The following is a 16,429-nucleotide window of genomic DNA, read 5'->3' on the forward strand; positions in this document are numbered from 1 at the left end:
TGCTTTTTCATCAAACATTATATTTGCTGCAAAGTATTTCTTAATTAAATTCATGTTGTTTAGTATCTCCAGTGTACTTCTGCCATTTATGATTTCTTGCTTTTTCAGAAGGGATATTTTCAGTGCCAAGACCTATTTGAAAGAATTTTATTTGAAAAGTTAAAAAACCAGAAAGATTGGATAAATAGTGTGAGTTTATTATTATTTTACTTAGGCAATAGCTGATATAGTTCTTAATGCATTCGATAAAAGTAAATTGATTACTTTCAGTTTTGAATTTGTCAGGACTGTGGATTAATTGTTTCAATCACAGAGTGCTGCAGGATTTGTCAAAGACTTCCATACAGTTTCACATGTATGTGAATATAGATTTGATGTTGCCCACCCAATGTTAATCCTAATGGGTTCACTGCCTTGTACTCTGTCCTTATAATCTAAGATAAATAGTCAGGTAACAATGGTGTAGTTTAAAGTTAAGGTTAATTTGCTTTATGGTGCGGATTAAAGTTTAATTCTTTACTAACACAGTGGAAACCACATAAAATGCCAAAATGACAAAACACAAGCTCGGTGGGAATGTTCTTACTTTTATAAAATCCATATTAACCATAAGGTGGCAGTGTGGCAACTATTTTCAAATGAAGTGGGGAAAAAAGAGAACTGAAACTCTTAGTCTGATTTCCAAGGTATGAAAAAGTAATACAGCAACAGTTCTGGTGTTTGAGAGATTTTCTCTTTTCTTTTTTTTTTTTTTTTTTAATTTTTTTTTTTATTTTTTCTTTAAATGTATATACCTAAAACTACTTATGTGGCTGAAAGACAGAAATTCCTAGGAGTGAAATCTCATTTGCTAATTCCTGACTTCAAGAGAAGAAGGATTCTGGCAAGTTATAGTGGAAATATGTAAAAATATGTTAAACACACAGTCTACAAAATATTAATCAGACGCAGGATGAGACATTTAGTTATGAATATGTTACATGGTTTTATACACATTCCTTAAAGGAAGTTCATTCCTTTCTCAGAGAAATAACAGTTCATTAAAATATTAGGAGAGCAATTGTGTGCATATGCATACACTCACATAGATATAACCACACATGAAAACAATTCCAAAAATAAAACATATTTAAGAAATCTGAACTTATAAATTCACAAATGCCATCCTCTGCTTTCCTTTCTCCCATAACCCCTAAGCATCTTTCATAGTTAAAACACTAAAGGTTAGACAAAAGAGAAGTGGGAATATTTATTGGATTCTTCTCTGGTTTGAATTATATATCATCCCAGAAGCTTCTCAGGAAAAAAAAAAAATTAAAAAAAAAAAGTGTACTACCAAAATACATATGGAGGAGGGCTCAATCCCTGTTTTTCTCAGATGTTTTCAGTAAGTTTGATCTCATTTCTGCAGTAGAAGCACACATATAGAAACCGTTTGGCCATTCTCACTTAATTCTGAACATGCAGATGGATAATGAAAAATCTGGATCAATACCAAATGTGCAATTTAGATACAGATCATGTAGTCATATGAAGTCTTCTCCTTCTAAAAAATGTTTTCTATAAAGGCATGCCTTACAAAGCTCATAGAATTTCTACACAGAAAAATATCTTTATTTAAAGCTAAATTCAAATATGTTAATTGATAATTAATTAAGAGAAAGGAAAAAAGAGGGTAATTTAACTTTCAGAATTAAATGAATTGTTTTTCATTCTCTAAAGCACATTAGTGATAATCACTGATTTTAGTATTCTAAGTGAAATTATCATGCTTAAAACCAAGTTCCAGTACCACATTTGCAATGAATTTTTTGTTTTTTATCCTTTGGATTAGCAGTTTCCTTTTACAACTGATCTATACAAATCAGACAGTTACAAAAAAGTAAATAAAACGTAACATTTGACTATATTGAAGTGTATTTAAACACTTTACTGAAAGTTTTTAAAGGTCATCAGAATAGATTTTTTTATTCCACAAGAATGCTAAAAATTAGTAACTTCTTTAGAATGTCTTGCCATCTATGGATTCTTTTCTAATTAATAATATAAAACTGTAAGTATTTGTAAAGATACAAACTTTGCACTTACCTTAAAAAAACCCCAAAAAAACAACAAAAAAAGCAAATTAAGAAAGGAAACAAAAAAATCTGCGTGTCACCAGAGGAAAAATTAAAGAAATTGAATATTCCCAAGGATGTATTAATGTTGTCTTAAACATTTAGAGTGATAAATTTTTGTCTGACAGGTATTAGATGAAAGATGTCTAGATGTTTCACCTGTAGAACACTGTTGTGGTTTTAGTAGATAAAACTTACTTGTTGCACCCATTAAGTGGTATGCAGAACATTTTTGACAGTACTTAGGTATCAGGGGTGAAAAAAGGTATGTTACAATGAGGCTAAGAAACACCAACCAGCTATTCCAACCCCCAACTCCATCATAAACCCCAAACCCAAAAACAACCAACCAACCAACCAACCACCTTTTTGCACATGCAGCATTAGAGCTGGTAAGAAATAAAGTAAATCAAAACCAGAAGATAATAATTCACCAGTAATGCAGTGTTGCATGAGCTACTCAGTGCTTTAGGTGTCTGAATTAACTGTTGGAAAATAGATCACATTACTGTTAGGTTTCCACCAGAGTTCTGTCACTGAAGCGCTTCCCTCTTGAACCCCACAAATTACAGGTGGAGGCAGATGGCAGCCTGCCTGGCCAGTCTCCTTGGAGAAGCAGGTCCTTCAGCTATGGATCCCCAGACCATAAATATCCTACAATGCTGAACTCTGTCACCCCACGGCAGGAATGGATCTACCTCCTGCTCCTCTTGCTGCAAGGCTGCTTGCATCTCCACATCTCTCAGTAATGAGCAGCTGTTCACCCGTGCAGGTGCCCAGGCTCTGGCAGAGAGTGGTGCAGGGGTGGCCTGTGCTGGACAGAGGCTGAAGGGTTGCCCTGTGCTGGACACAGCTGGTTACAGCCACCTCCAACAGACCCACCAAATGGCACAGCTGAGCCCCTCTGCAAAGATTGCAGCACCTGGGGAAACAAGTTCATGGGAAAAATACTTTTTAAAAAGGGCAAAGATGCTGTATAGTAAGAGGGGAGGAAAGGTAGTGGGAAACATGAAGGTGAATATTAAGGGCAGAGAGGGAAAGGGAGGAGCTACTCCAGGTGCCACCATACATATTACCCTGTAGCCAGTGGTAAGATGCACAGAGTGGAGCAAGGAAAAAAAGTGAGGAAATGCACCAGAGACAAACAACTGTGTCCTGACCTCACCTTCCCCCACAAAGAAACCCTTCCAATGTATTGCCTGGGGCAGCTAGAAGAATCAGGAGTGAAAATTGAAGTTTAGCCTGAGAGAAGGGTGATGAAAGGTGTTGTTTTAGTATTTGTATTTGTTTCTCACTACTTTAATCTATTTTATTGGACAATAAATTAAACTTGTTCTCCTCCAAACCAAGTCTCTTTTTTCACTAAGAGTAATTGGTAAGTGATCTTCCTGCCTTTTCCTTGATTCATGAGGTTTTTTTGTCTTATTTCCTTCTCCTGTCTTCCAGAGGAGAGATAGTAAATGAGCAGCTGGATAGACCTCAACCGTTTGGCAAGGCTTAACTTCACAACAGGTTTCTCAACTGAAGCCTGAAACTGTCAGTCTTACTGCTACAGGTCCATTTGCTTTCACAATTTTTCATCAGCTCCTGTCTTTTGCCTCTCTTTCTCCATTAGAGGTAGAGACATGTGTCACGGGTCCCTGTGCAATTTGACCTATTTAAGCAGCAACATGTCATCCTTTAGGTCTATATAGGCATACAGTATTCCTCAGTCTTTTTTGCTTCATGTTGGTGCACATTTTTCTTCTCATATCATCCACACCTCTTGTTACCTTCTCCTATGTTCCTTATACCATGTCGGATGTTTTCTCATGTATGTCCTCTGTTTCTTTTGTAACACCTTATTTAGACACTCACTTTTCCCACTGACAAACCACACTAGCTCTACAAAAAAGAAAGAATGAGACAAGCATCATTATGTAAAAGAAAGGTACGCAGAGGGAAAAAAAGGGGAGGACAAAACTGAGTTTTCTTGCAAGGCTTCACAGGAGAATTGAACTGCAGTGAACAATGCCGCTTTCTTTTGCCAGGCTTTGGGGATCTTTTGCGCTTAATCTCTTAGAAATTCATCTTTGAAAGCTCGGTTCTCCCTCTGTGGACTCCTAGGCACCCCATTGACATTACTCTTTCCAAGTTAGACAAAGGTAAAGGAAAGCACTGCTTGTAAGAGTATTTTTTGCTTTCTCACATCACAAAAAACATATAAGCCAGAAGCACAAGACTTTTCTTTATAGCACCATGTGTTTTGGTAACAGGTGTATCTTGGAAAATAGGGATGATAATAGGTGAAGAGTGGGCCATGACAAAATAGAACAGAAAAGTTTCCAGGATCTTTCACTTTTTTTATATTTTGTCTATTCAGCACATTAGTAATAAAATAAATCTGTATCCTCGGACATTGTCACCTGGACAAACAAAATTCTGATGTGTGAAGCCTCTCCAGCCTTCCCAGACTGTATTCTACTCCACTGATTGTGTTTAAACTGTATAAGAAATTAGTAAAGTTGAGAACCATAAGCTAGACCCCATCTCTTCTTGATGTGACACTGTCTTACAGACAAGAGCTTTGTTTAAAGTACAGCATAAGGAAACAAAGCAAAAATTCCCAATCTCAGTGTGGTGAAGAAAGAAATAGGAATACGAAAATACATGAGTTTGAATAATGGTCTCAGACTATTTCAGTTCTTTTCAGAAAAGGTATGCTTCCTTTGAGAACTCTTGCTGGCCTTTCTGCTTTTCTCCACAGTTAAGAAGAAAGAAACAAATTCTTTGTGAATAATTTAGTAATCTGTCTGGAATTCTGTGTTCACCTACCAAAATACAGTATTTCAGCTTGGAGAGAACTAGACCTGTATAAGTCCAATTAGCTTCTTGCTTTTTGCAAGTTCTTCAGCCCTGATAAGCCACCTGATTGCCAGCCACCAATAAGATTGTTTAAACATTTGGGCTTTTATTATATTCATAGTATGGCAGTGATGCCTGAAACAGGCTACCTGAAACAGAGGCCAAAACAATTAGGAGTATAAAAAGTAGACAAATTTATTCAAGGCCTTCAAGGTACATTTGGGCAAGCAAAGTCCCCCTTGAGGGACTACACCCAAAATGGACACAGGGTCACAAGCCTTTCACCTTTTATAAGTTCTGTCCTATTAACATATTGGCCCCTAATTCTCCAATCACACCCTTAGGCGATAATACTGACCTCCCCAGACCCTGCTTCCCCTTTCCACCATTGTTTACATATTTTCGGGGCCTAGAGTAACAAATATATCCTTGAATCTCTATCCAGAGAGCTTTGTTTTGGTTAAATGTTTTGGGAACAGAGGATTTCAGCATTCTGTAAGAGCACAGAACTACACCAAGTTATGGATACATGAAGAGAAAAAGACCCCAAAATTATTAAGGCATCAGGAGAGTTAAAATAGTCCTATACTATTCATTGATCAGTTGTTAATTTACCCTGTATTCTTTGCCTCTTCTCTTGGCTCCTAAGTCCTAGTTTCTGCAAAACACATTTTTCAAAGAAACCTTAGCAATATTTGTCTTCCAAATATGTGAAAAGGAATTGACAACCATTACTAACTCAGATTCTTCATGACAGCACGTGTCATGAAAAAAATTTTGAAACATCTGTAAGGGAGGCCTCCACATTCCCAAAAATTAGTATTCCATTTCCAGTATAGGAGCAGTGTCTGTTACTTTGCGGGGAGCAGTCCCTGTTTTTTACAGGGACGCTCTTCTACTCCATTTTCAATCCCAGGGCTGATTCGAGAAAAAAATCTAACCACATGCACATTTTGTCTAAGTCAACCTTTAAGGAGCCTTCTAAGTTGCTGATTAGTAACTGGTATTTGCCAGGCCTGAGTGTAATTGCTGCAAGATGGGGCACACATGTACCTCTCCCCTGAGGGAGGTATTTAGTCAGTATTTTTGTGGAGTAACTATTAGTTCTTTATTGGTGTTCCAGAGAGGGAAATACAAAGATCAAGAGTGGCACAAATTTCTCCCAGCAATGTTAATAGGAGAAAAATATTACTCTAACTGCAAGGAAAGAGGAAAGAGAGATGTATTAGAATAATTAATGGCAGATCTGAAGGCTGTTGTGGAGTAAAAAAGATCCCTAGTGAATCTGAACCATGCTAGACCAAAATATGTGAACTACCTCTCAGTCCAAAATGTGACGATGCTATGAATCTTACTAGCAAGGCACTCATCCAGGTCTGAAAACTACTAATGTATCAGAGAGCTCTCAGCTTCAATAAATGAATTGCAAGTGGTTCAAAAGTTTACAAGATTTCTATTATTTTGGTATTTTTACATTTTCTTTTATAAGTATTGAAAGGGTATAAAATGTTAAAAAAAATAAAAATAAACCAGTGAAAACCATCTTATCTTGACAAGTAGTTTACTTTTATGATCAGGACATCATATTATGCTTGAGTGGACTACGTGCTGTGAGCACGTTATCATCATCTGAGGTAATCACACCGAATTTTAATTTTGTTGTGGGATGTTAATTTGGAATTTTATGGCCACCAAGCACATGTTTTGCCTGAGAAGACTTAATCGGATGATACTATTATTTAGCATATTATTTCCCATGGGCAAATTAAGCTTAAGTGTTTATCTCTGTGGATCCTTGAGAATCTAATAAACTACACTGGCATCAGATAGACAATAACAGTAATATAAAGCAAATCACATTTTAGTTTCTTCAAACAAATAAATAAATTCTGATATTTGAGGAAAAAATTATTAGATGGACTTTCAGGTTTGACACTGAACCAGTTTAGTGTTTATGCAAATATACTTATATAGGGCTTAGCACTACATCAATTTGAGCTGGAAAGAAGAAAAATACGTCACTGTCCTTTTGATAATCAATAGTATCTGTGCAGCGTTTAGCTCTATTCCTCTGGCAATTCAATGCTATTTGGGATTTAGCTGATACTATATTTTTAAAAATTAAATTGTTATCTTTATCTACTTCATCAAAATTTAGTTGTTTCAAGCAAATTGATCAAAGGTATACTTTGTTGATTTTATTAAAACTATAATTGTCAAAGGAAGAAAACTTCATTCTGAAGCCATTAGCTATGGGACTTGTATGAAGACATGAAAATTTTGTGAAAGACTTAAAAATCCAAATGAAATAATTCAACCAGTTTAATTTTTGCCTGTTAGTGGGTGGCTCCTGCATTTAAGCTCACTTACCAAAGAAAGAATATAATTCTAATTCCTAATACTAATTCCTAATGCTAGGAGTTAATTACCAAGACAGTTTCTTACTGTGATGAACACACTGATCACCCACCAGGACAAAGTCATTCTCTGCAATTTCTTGATTTTTCTTCCTAATACATAGGAGAAAATACAGATGTAGAAATCAAATCATGTCTTGCCAAATCACCAAGAAATAGCAGTGTAAATGAATGTGTTAAAAAATATAGTGAATTTGGAAGAAATCAAGATTATTGCAATTATAGATGTATTACTTTAAAATGCTCTATCTTCCTTTAAATAATTATTTGTATCTCACCTTAAAAAGAACTTCTCTTACAGTCTGAAAATAATTTTTAAAAATATAGTCTAAGAGCCGTCATCTTATTTACCATAAGTTTTAAAAGGTTCCCTCTTGTATTTCCCAAATAAAAAAACAATTTTTTTTTAAAATGATACATGGTTTTGATTTCTTGTCTGGGTTTCTTTCAGGAAATTATTTTCAGGTTCCTAACTGACAAAGGCTATTCTTGTTTAATGCATTTTGTGTTTCATTATATTCTTCCATTGATCAAAATTTATTTTTTAACCTCTGGTACCAGGATATGGAACTGGATTAACCACACAGCAATTCACTTACTCCCACCCGCAAAACAAGCAGCTCTATCACACACATCTTCAGCTGGATGGTGGAGAGAAAATATAATGAAAGAAGGGCTCCTGGTTTGAGATAAAGGCAGAGAGATCACACAGCAATTGCCATCATGGGCAAAACAGCTCAAGGAAATTAGTTTATTACCAATCAAAGCACAGTAGGATAATGAGAAATAAAACTGTATCTTAAAGACACATTCCACACACCCTTTTCTTCTTCCCAGACTCAATTTTATTCCCAAATTCTCTACCTCCTGCTGCCAGTGGTGTGGGACAGGAAGGGAGAGTTGCAGCCTGTTCATCATACATTGTCTCTTCCACTCTTTCCTCCTCACATTCTTCCCCTGGTCCAGGGTGGGATCTCTCCTGTGAGAGAAAATCTTCCTCAGTTTTCTCCAATGTGAGTCCTTCCCACAGGCTGCATTTCTCCATTAACTGCTCTAGCATTGGTTCTCTCCATGAGGCCACAAGTAGCAAACCTACTCCAGCATGAGCTGCTATTTCCATGTGGCCATATGTCCCACTAGGAGTCTGCTCTGGTATGAATCTCCCACTCTTTTGGTCATTCCCCTGCTCTAGCATGGGATCTTCCAGGTGCAGGAGGTTACCCTGTGCTCTGTGGACCTCTATGGGCTGTCGGGGCACAGCTGTCTCACCATGGTCTCCACCAGAAGCTGCAGAGGGATCTCTGCTCCAGCACCTGGAGCATGTTCTCCTCCTCATTTCCACTTGGGGTTTGCTGAGCTCTTTCTCTCCATATATTCTCACTCACTTCCCTGGCTGCAATTGCCTCAGTGCAGCAACACACCTCGCCTTCTCAAATCTGTTTTCTCAGCAGCACTACTGCTCTCTCCTATGGGCTGGGCCCTGACCAGCTGCAGGTCCATCTTGGAGCCAGGTGGCACTGGCTCTGTCAGACACTGGGGAAGCTTCTTGCAGCTTCTCAGAGAAACCAGTAGCCCCCTGCTTCTGAAACCTTGTCATGCAAACCCAGTGATGATGATGTTAATAATAACAATAATAATGATAACAATAATAATAACAATACAAATAACAGTAATAAAATCACTATTATTATGGAAAATAGAGAAGGAGAGATCAATAAAACCCAAAAGAAACAACTAATTCACATTACAGCTTATGATTCCAGACCAGTTCCCAGCCCATCCTCAAGCAATGATCAGCTCTTCCTGTCCACCTTCACCCCATTTATGCATGAGGTTCTCTGGCATAGAAGACCCCTTTGGCCAGTATGGATCACCTCCTGGCCATGCTCCATCCCAGATTCCTGTACAGCTCCTCACTGGCAGAAAATAAGACACAAAAAAGTCCTTGACTTAAGATAAACACAACTTTGCAAGACCCAAAACATCATTGTGTTATCAACATTCTCATACTAAATCCAAAATATAGCACTGCACCAGCTACTAGGAAAAAAATTGACTCCATCCCAACCTATTAAAAATATCTAGCCTATTGAAAGTAGATTTAGCAACAGTGCTAACATGAGAATTGCTCAATAAAAATGCTTAAGGTAAAATAAGTAAAGCTTATATTAGTTTTGATGATTATATGGCAATTCTGTAAATTCCATAATTGATCATTTTTTGTACATTTTTTAATATCATGTAGCAGTAAAATTTAAATTGTCGAATAAACCCTTTTTCTTTTTTATTAATCAAAGCTATTAAGAAATATGCCCCAAATACAACCTTATGTACATTTTCTTGATATCCAGCATTTATGTGAGCACTGTTGTACTTGTGCATCTCTGTGGTGAGATTTGGCAGGAAAAAAAAGAATTTCCTAGTGGTTAAGAGTGTTTTAGTGTATCAGAAGCCCTACTTTGTATAATTTGCTAACCGTAAGACAACTGTAATGAAGAGAAAATGTACCAGTGTAATAACTTGACAGCCACATTTATCTAGAAAGAGGGTTGTTTCATATCAGATACCACCTTCAGCTCTACAAAAATGTACTATGATGGAAAGAATTCAAACACTAGGAGTGAAATCTCCAGAGCACTATTTTGTTTGCTTAGATATCCAGTTAATAAGCAAAGTTCTGTATCATTTTCCAGTTGCATAGTCACAAATCTAATGAAGTAGAGGAATCACAGGAACATTCTATTTTCTTCAATTTTTATAAAAACATATGCAGGCCCAAGAAGAGCAGTGTAACCTTTAAATCACCAGTCCAAAATCATATATATATGAACACATATCTGAGTAAAGATAGTGCTTGTAATATTTTTAAGAGCATGTTGACCTGAATCAAATCAGCTCTTCCTTCCTGGTTATTTTGTCTTTGATAAATGCTAAATGCAAGCTATTCAGAGAAATACCCCCAAAAATTCCCCCAAAACTGTAGGCTTCCATGCCAACTGTCATTCATGTCTGCATACAGGATAGTTCCTCCTTTCCTGAACCTTCCTTCTGTCCATTGTTGAATGAGTTTGTGTGCTTCTCAGAGGTTTTCTTTTAAATTTTCCGTGACCAAGTTGCCTTGGGTTTACCAGTAGCCAGTTACAGCAAGGACAGCTCTGAGTGTTTCCATTTGCTTTCCCCCGAGTAAAGTTTTCTAGAGCTCCCATTGATTTGTGGAGGGCACTGTAGTTCTTTTCTGTTAGTAAAAAACTGCCTTTATAACCAGGAAAAGAAAGAACCAGTAACTAGACACAACAGTTCTCTGAACACTCTTATATTTGTATTCTTCTGGTATTCCTGAAAAATCCTTTTTTTTTTTTTCAGTGCATCCTTTTTAATTTCGATAAAAGATAAAATAATCTGGAAAAACAAAAAGAGAATCATAAAATAAAATAACCCAAAGAGCATAATTTCAGGAGCCTTTGCTTCTGCGTCTCTCTTTCTCCCCTTTTTATTTTAATTTCCAAAAGAACATTTTTATTTTCCTTCTCATTGCACATTCAGAATATATAGCTATGCATTAGGAGCTGATGATGAGACTTTTCACTTTCTGGCAGGAAAAAAAAATTACAAAGAGATTATGAAAATGTTGGGGAATGACTCAAAAATAAGCAGAATCTGAGATTTTTATTTTTTTTTAATATATCGGAGTATATTCACTATGTACGGTCATTAGTCAGAATGCAGCAGTTCTGGTTTTCCAGGAAAAGACGTGAATATGCAGATATGAATGAGTTAATTTTAAACCATTCCACAGTTATGTAAATGCACAAAATGTAGTGCCACTTTCTATTCTTATTACAATCGTGAGACTGTCACTATAATTGATTAATTTTGTGCCATTCTTTCCCAGTGATCTCTTTGTCACAAGAATGAGCTATCACAGAATTTTAATGCTGATTACATTTTAGTTTTCATAATGTATTCTCATTTTCATTCTAGTGACAAAGGTTGGCACAAAATCAGACCATATTCATAACAAAGACTGCAAAAATAAAGCAGGAAACTGTATAGAATCCATCTTCATGACAATCTCAGAACAATGAGAACAGAAATATCACAAAACAAAACTCTTTGTTCTTGTGGCAGTCTTGGTATTGTAATATCCCAATACTCTAAAATGCATTTCTGAACCTTTTGGATTGGATGTATTAAACTCATTGCACTGCAGATATCCTTCACAGTATTTTAAAAGGAGAGAGTGGGGGAAAAAAATCTTGTATCACAATGTGATTTGTTAGAAATAGTTGTGAATAGTGGAAAATACCTTTTGGCTGTTTGTTAATTCCTAAGTCTATCACTGACTTACTGGCAGGAGGAAGTGGGCACAAACATGGGGGAAGGAAAAAACAACGGTTGTTTTCTGCAGAACAGTCACATCACAAACTAGCTGTTTCTTCCTGGACTTAGTACAATTATTTGATAGACTGCTAATATGGCAAAACTGTGAGTATAAAGAAGAAGAAAAAACAGTGAGTTAGAAATAATTGCCATTTATTGAAATTGTTGTCAAGTTGTGAATTAGGCATATTATCCAGGTTCTCTTTATTTCTTTTTTGTATACTTCTGTGTATACTACTATCTCTGTTTCCTGATGGTCTTCTTTTCAACTGACCTTTGCTACAATGCTTCTTCCTAGTCTTACACCATGACTGCCTTGACTGTGCTGTCAATAGGATTTACTGTTGTCAATAAGATTGTGAACTTCTGGACTTTGCTTTTCTGCACAATCAGAGAGATTGTGTGCAAGGAGAACACATTCTGTCCTTCCCTGATGAGCAGCTCCTAATAAAGTCCTGTGGAGACAGATCCTTTATTTTACATTTGTTCTTATAATCTTTCTTCTTGACAGTAGGGGATGAGAACTTTCACACCTACCTACATTCTCTGAATGTATGAGAGGGTATGCTTGGTTCACTGCCACGACAACTGTGAAGCTGACTTGGCTACTGTGTGTTCATATCTTCTCCTCCCTGGCTGACTCCTCAGTGTCCAAAGACAGCTCAGCCAGTTCTGGTATACTCTCAGCTGGTGGTTTAATGTACTTGAAAATAACACAACTGTCCTAAGGACACTCACTGTCACTTAAGTCAGCATCAGCCTGTAACTGTGTTCACTTTTTCACAGCAAAATCCTCACCAGAACTTTCTGTAACCTCTAGAAGAGAACTTACTATTATATGAACCTATCTCTTCTGAAATGGAACATGATAGCCCTGGAATTTCATTGCTCAAGGGGGATTGATCAATAACATACACAGATGAAATGTGATTTAGGTCTTGAAAATCTGCCTCATACAGAGGTATTATAATAATTGATGAGCCTCAACATCTCTCTTTATGGTACAATAGAGTTGGGGAGTCATATTTGTAATACTGATCATATGCTTCTCAGTTAAAAGGAGACAGTGCAAGACTGACAAATTCAACTGAAGTATGGTGCTCCCATGTCAGGGTGTTTTGTTAGGAAAATCTACAGTTGTCAGGGATGGCAAAAGAGCCTTTTCCTGAAGGTCTGAGTATTTATTCCTTAAAGTCATCTGCATCACAAATTCTGGGGAAAATAGACTAGAAAGACTGCTTTCAGAGTGGGCATCCTGCTTTGGTTTTTGACCATTCCTGGACAAAACAGAAACAGAACCTGTGGAGTCAGTGATCTGGACAGCCAACATTGTCAAATCTGCCCAGACAGATAGGGCTTCATATACAGCAGATGCCTGTACGAGACATCAATTGTACTGGCTTTGCCTGGAATAGTTAAATTTCTTCATAGTATCTTGTATGTTTTGTATTTGTGATGAAAACTGTTAATTAACCACTGGAATACTTTAGTTATTGCTGAGCAGCATTTACACAGTTTCAAGGCACTTTCTGCTTCTTACACCACATCATCAGCAAGGAGGCTGGGCATTCAAAATAGTTGGAAGAGATACAGCTGGGACAACTGACCCTAAATGACCACAGGGATATTCCACACCATATCACGTCATGCTGAGCAATAAAAGCTGTGAGATGAAGAAGAAGAAGATGTAAGTGGGGAACATTCTGAGTTATGAAATTCCCAAGTAACTGTTGCTCATGATGTAGCCATGTTTTCCTAGAGATGGCTGAACACTTGCCTGCTGATAGCAAGTAGGGAATGAACTCCTTGTTTTGTTTTGCTTGCAGGCGTACCTTTGCTTCATTTATTAAACTGTGTTTATCTCAACCCATGAATTTTCACACTTTCACCCCTTCAACTCAATCTTCCTGTAGGGGAGTAAGTGCAACAGTATGGTACCTAGCTGCCAGCCAGGGTTAAACCACAATTATAGGATCATAGAATCTTAAGATCATAGAGTCATAGAGTGGTTTTGTTTTGAAGCTTTATTCAAGACCATCAAATTCCCAGTCCTGCTGCCATGGCAGGGCAGGTCTTTCACTAGACCAGGTTGTTCAAAGTTGGCATCCAGTCTGGCCTTAAACACTTCGGGGATGAGACATTCACAACTTCTCTGGGCAAACAGTTTTGTTGTCTCACTACTATCACACTAATGAATTACTTCTCAGTACATAATCCAAATTTCTTCTCTTTTAGTTTAAAACCATTACCCCTCATCATGTCCCTACACTCCGCAAATAAAGGGCTCCTAAATCCAGGCTTCCATAATGCCTACCCAGAGCCTTCTCTTCAACAAGCTGAAACACTCCAACTATCTCAGCTTGTCTTTACTGGGAGGTGTTTCAGCCTCATTTTCATGATGCTCCTCTTAAAAGACTACCTGTTGGCATCTGGTCCTAGTAACCTATACTAGCTTAGGGCAAAATGTTGTTATTCACTTCACACTTTTAGCTGCTCTGAAGTCATCTTCTTCAAAAGAAAGGGACAGAAAGATCATTATTCTTCCAGAGAGAAAATAAAAGTAGAGTATAGACAAAGTAACCTATAAAAATTGCTTCAAGGTTTAAAAAGCAAACAGTAGCCAGCACTGAGAGATCAGGAAATAACACTAACGACTTTGCCTGGACTCTAGGCAACATACCTTACAAGTACAGGTGTCATGAATGTATTTCATTCCAACACAAAAAGGAAAAACTGAAAAATATCCAGGTTTAGGAACAATATTTCTAGAAAACCTGCTCTACCCAATGAAGTAATCATTTGCCTTCTCTAACAAGAGCAAGACTGTCTTTTCTTCTTCATTTTTGAGCAGAGATTCACATTTGCAGCACCATCTCTTTCTGGGGAATGTAGTAGACTGCAGGATCATGTATTCACAGAAATCCTAAGCCAGCTCTTTTCTTATGAATGCAGGCAAGGCAGAGATAGCAACTGGCACTTCTTACCCCCCAAAACACTGGCATTTTTTCCATTCTTAGACAGCCAGCCTTGACACTGGTGTTAGTTCTTTCTGACTTCTAAAGAGTATATTCTTCGCTTTTGAGTTCTACATTGATCTTTTCCTACTGGTGCTATTTCTCCACTGTCCTCTTTCTCTTACACAAGGTTCAGCAGCTGTTCCCTTGCTGCAGACTCTCTGCAAAGATCCTCAGGGATAATGCACATGAGCAACTAGCTGGAAGTGGATATTCTGGGCAGTTCTCCTGGCAGTCAGACCTCTGTAGCTTCTGTACTGCTTGAGTGGTATCACAGAATAAGAATGCATCTCTGCAGAATAAGATGTATTGAAAATAAAGAAGAAAGGCAGCAGACAGACATAGCAAGTTTTATGGTCAGAGTAGATACAAATTGCAGTTTCAGGTGGAACTTGAATCATACTTGCAAATGTGAAGAGTAGAGGCAGGCCTTGCTCTGTCTTCATCATTTTTAAATGAGTGAAGTGGTTCAGTAAGATTCTGGTTAACACCTTGTGGTAAATAGTTCTAGAAGAAATCAATGTTTACATTTAAAAATACAAGAGTTAATTCCATCACTATACAAAACAGCAAACCAAACTGATCACATATTTAACCTAAAATACCAGGGTTAATTTTCTTCTGATCCTGTACTTTTCATATACCACCCAGCTCTGCTTTGTGGGCCAACCACACTGGCTGCTACTGGTGGACCACACATAGATATTGTTAGCCTAGGTGACCTCCACAGATGTGTTCCACCCTGAATTAGTCAATGGCTTTATAACTACAGCAGAAACAACCAGATGTCCTTCCTACACTCATCCTCAGTTATGCAGTGCCTATGACTATAGTCAAATTGTCAATTGTGCTCTAGCTATAAATCTCTTTTACCCTTAATTTAGATATCCTTCTTAAGGTCAGGAATTATGACTCAGTGGAAATGAGTGACCAAGTCACTTGCACAAAAGTCATTAATCCAATTTTTGCAGCAAGTAAAGAAGCAGGTTGTAACCACATTTAAAGCTGGCAAAAATTGTGCCATAGAGACATACAAAAAATGCACATGGACGCACAGGCACAGGCTCCCACACGGATAGACAAAAGCTGTGGGCTTGTGTTCAGCAAGGAGTGCATCTAAAATGGTGTGTTCTGTTCTGTGTGTAATGTCTCCTGAAAAGGCCCTTCAGGCAAACTTCACTGGAATGTCAGAACATTGGAGAAACTTAACATGAGAAGCAGTTATAACACAAAAAGTGAAGCTGGTCCAGATCAGTCTTTTGGGTTGCATTTTACACGTGTTTTGAGCAGCCAAGAATACAATTACCTAGCAGCAGTATATTTCATTAAAAAAAAAAAGGTAGCGCAAAACCTACCTATGTATTAAAATATATATTTGCAAATGTGTGAGAGAGGTAAAGACATTTGCACAATAAGAAAAGAACCTTAAAACAACAGCAAAGCTAGTATTTAAACTGAAATTGTGGACATGCAAGGTTTTGACATCCAAATGTTTATATTCATGATACTTATTTTTTAAGCAGTCACAAGAACCAAATTCTCTCACCCTTTCAGGCAAAAAGATGCTATAGAAACGTATGATTTTCTCTAATCTTTCTTCTGTTTAAAAATCTTTAGCTTTCCTCTGAAAGAAACAACAGTTACTATTACTGAATAG

General features: G+C 37.3%; 1 protein-coding gene and 1 long non-coding RNA gene across 2 annotated transcripts in view; one reads left to right on the plus strand and one right to left on the minus strand.

Moving 5' to 3' along the window:
* The window catches only part of PTPRD (protein tyrosine phosphatase receptor type D), a 1,173,827-nt gene that overhangs the window by 353,869 nt on the left and 803,529 nt on the right, over positions 1-16,429 (plus strand). The window lies entirely within an intron of this gene.
* LOC146424802 (uncharacterized) overlaps positions 10,115-16,429 on the minus strand; it is a 35,965-nt gene continuing 29,650 nt past the window's right edge. The window contains exons 4-5 of the long non-coding RNA XR_014847028.1: positions 15,176-15,279; positions 10,115-10,613 (exon numbers count right to left, since the gene is read on the minus strand). This is a non-coding gene — a long non-coding RNA (uncharacterized LOC146424802). The remainder of the gene's footprint in view (positions 10,614-15,175; positions 15,280-16,429) is intronic.

Source organism: Lichenostomus cassidix, chromosome Z, assembly GCF_008360975.1.
Source record: "Lichenostomus cassidix isolate B80296 chromosome Z, HeHo_3.0, whole genome shotgun sequence".
In the NCBI taxonomy this organism is placed as follows: domain Eukaryota; kingdom Metazoa; phylum Chordata; class Aves; order Passeriformes; family Meliphagidae; genus Lichenostomus; species Lichenostomus cassidix.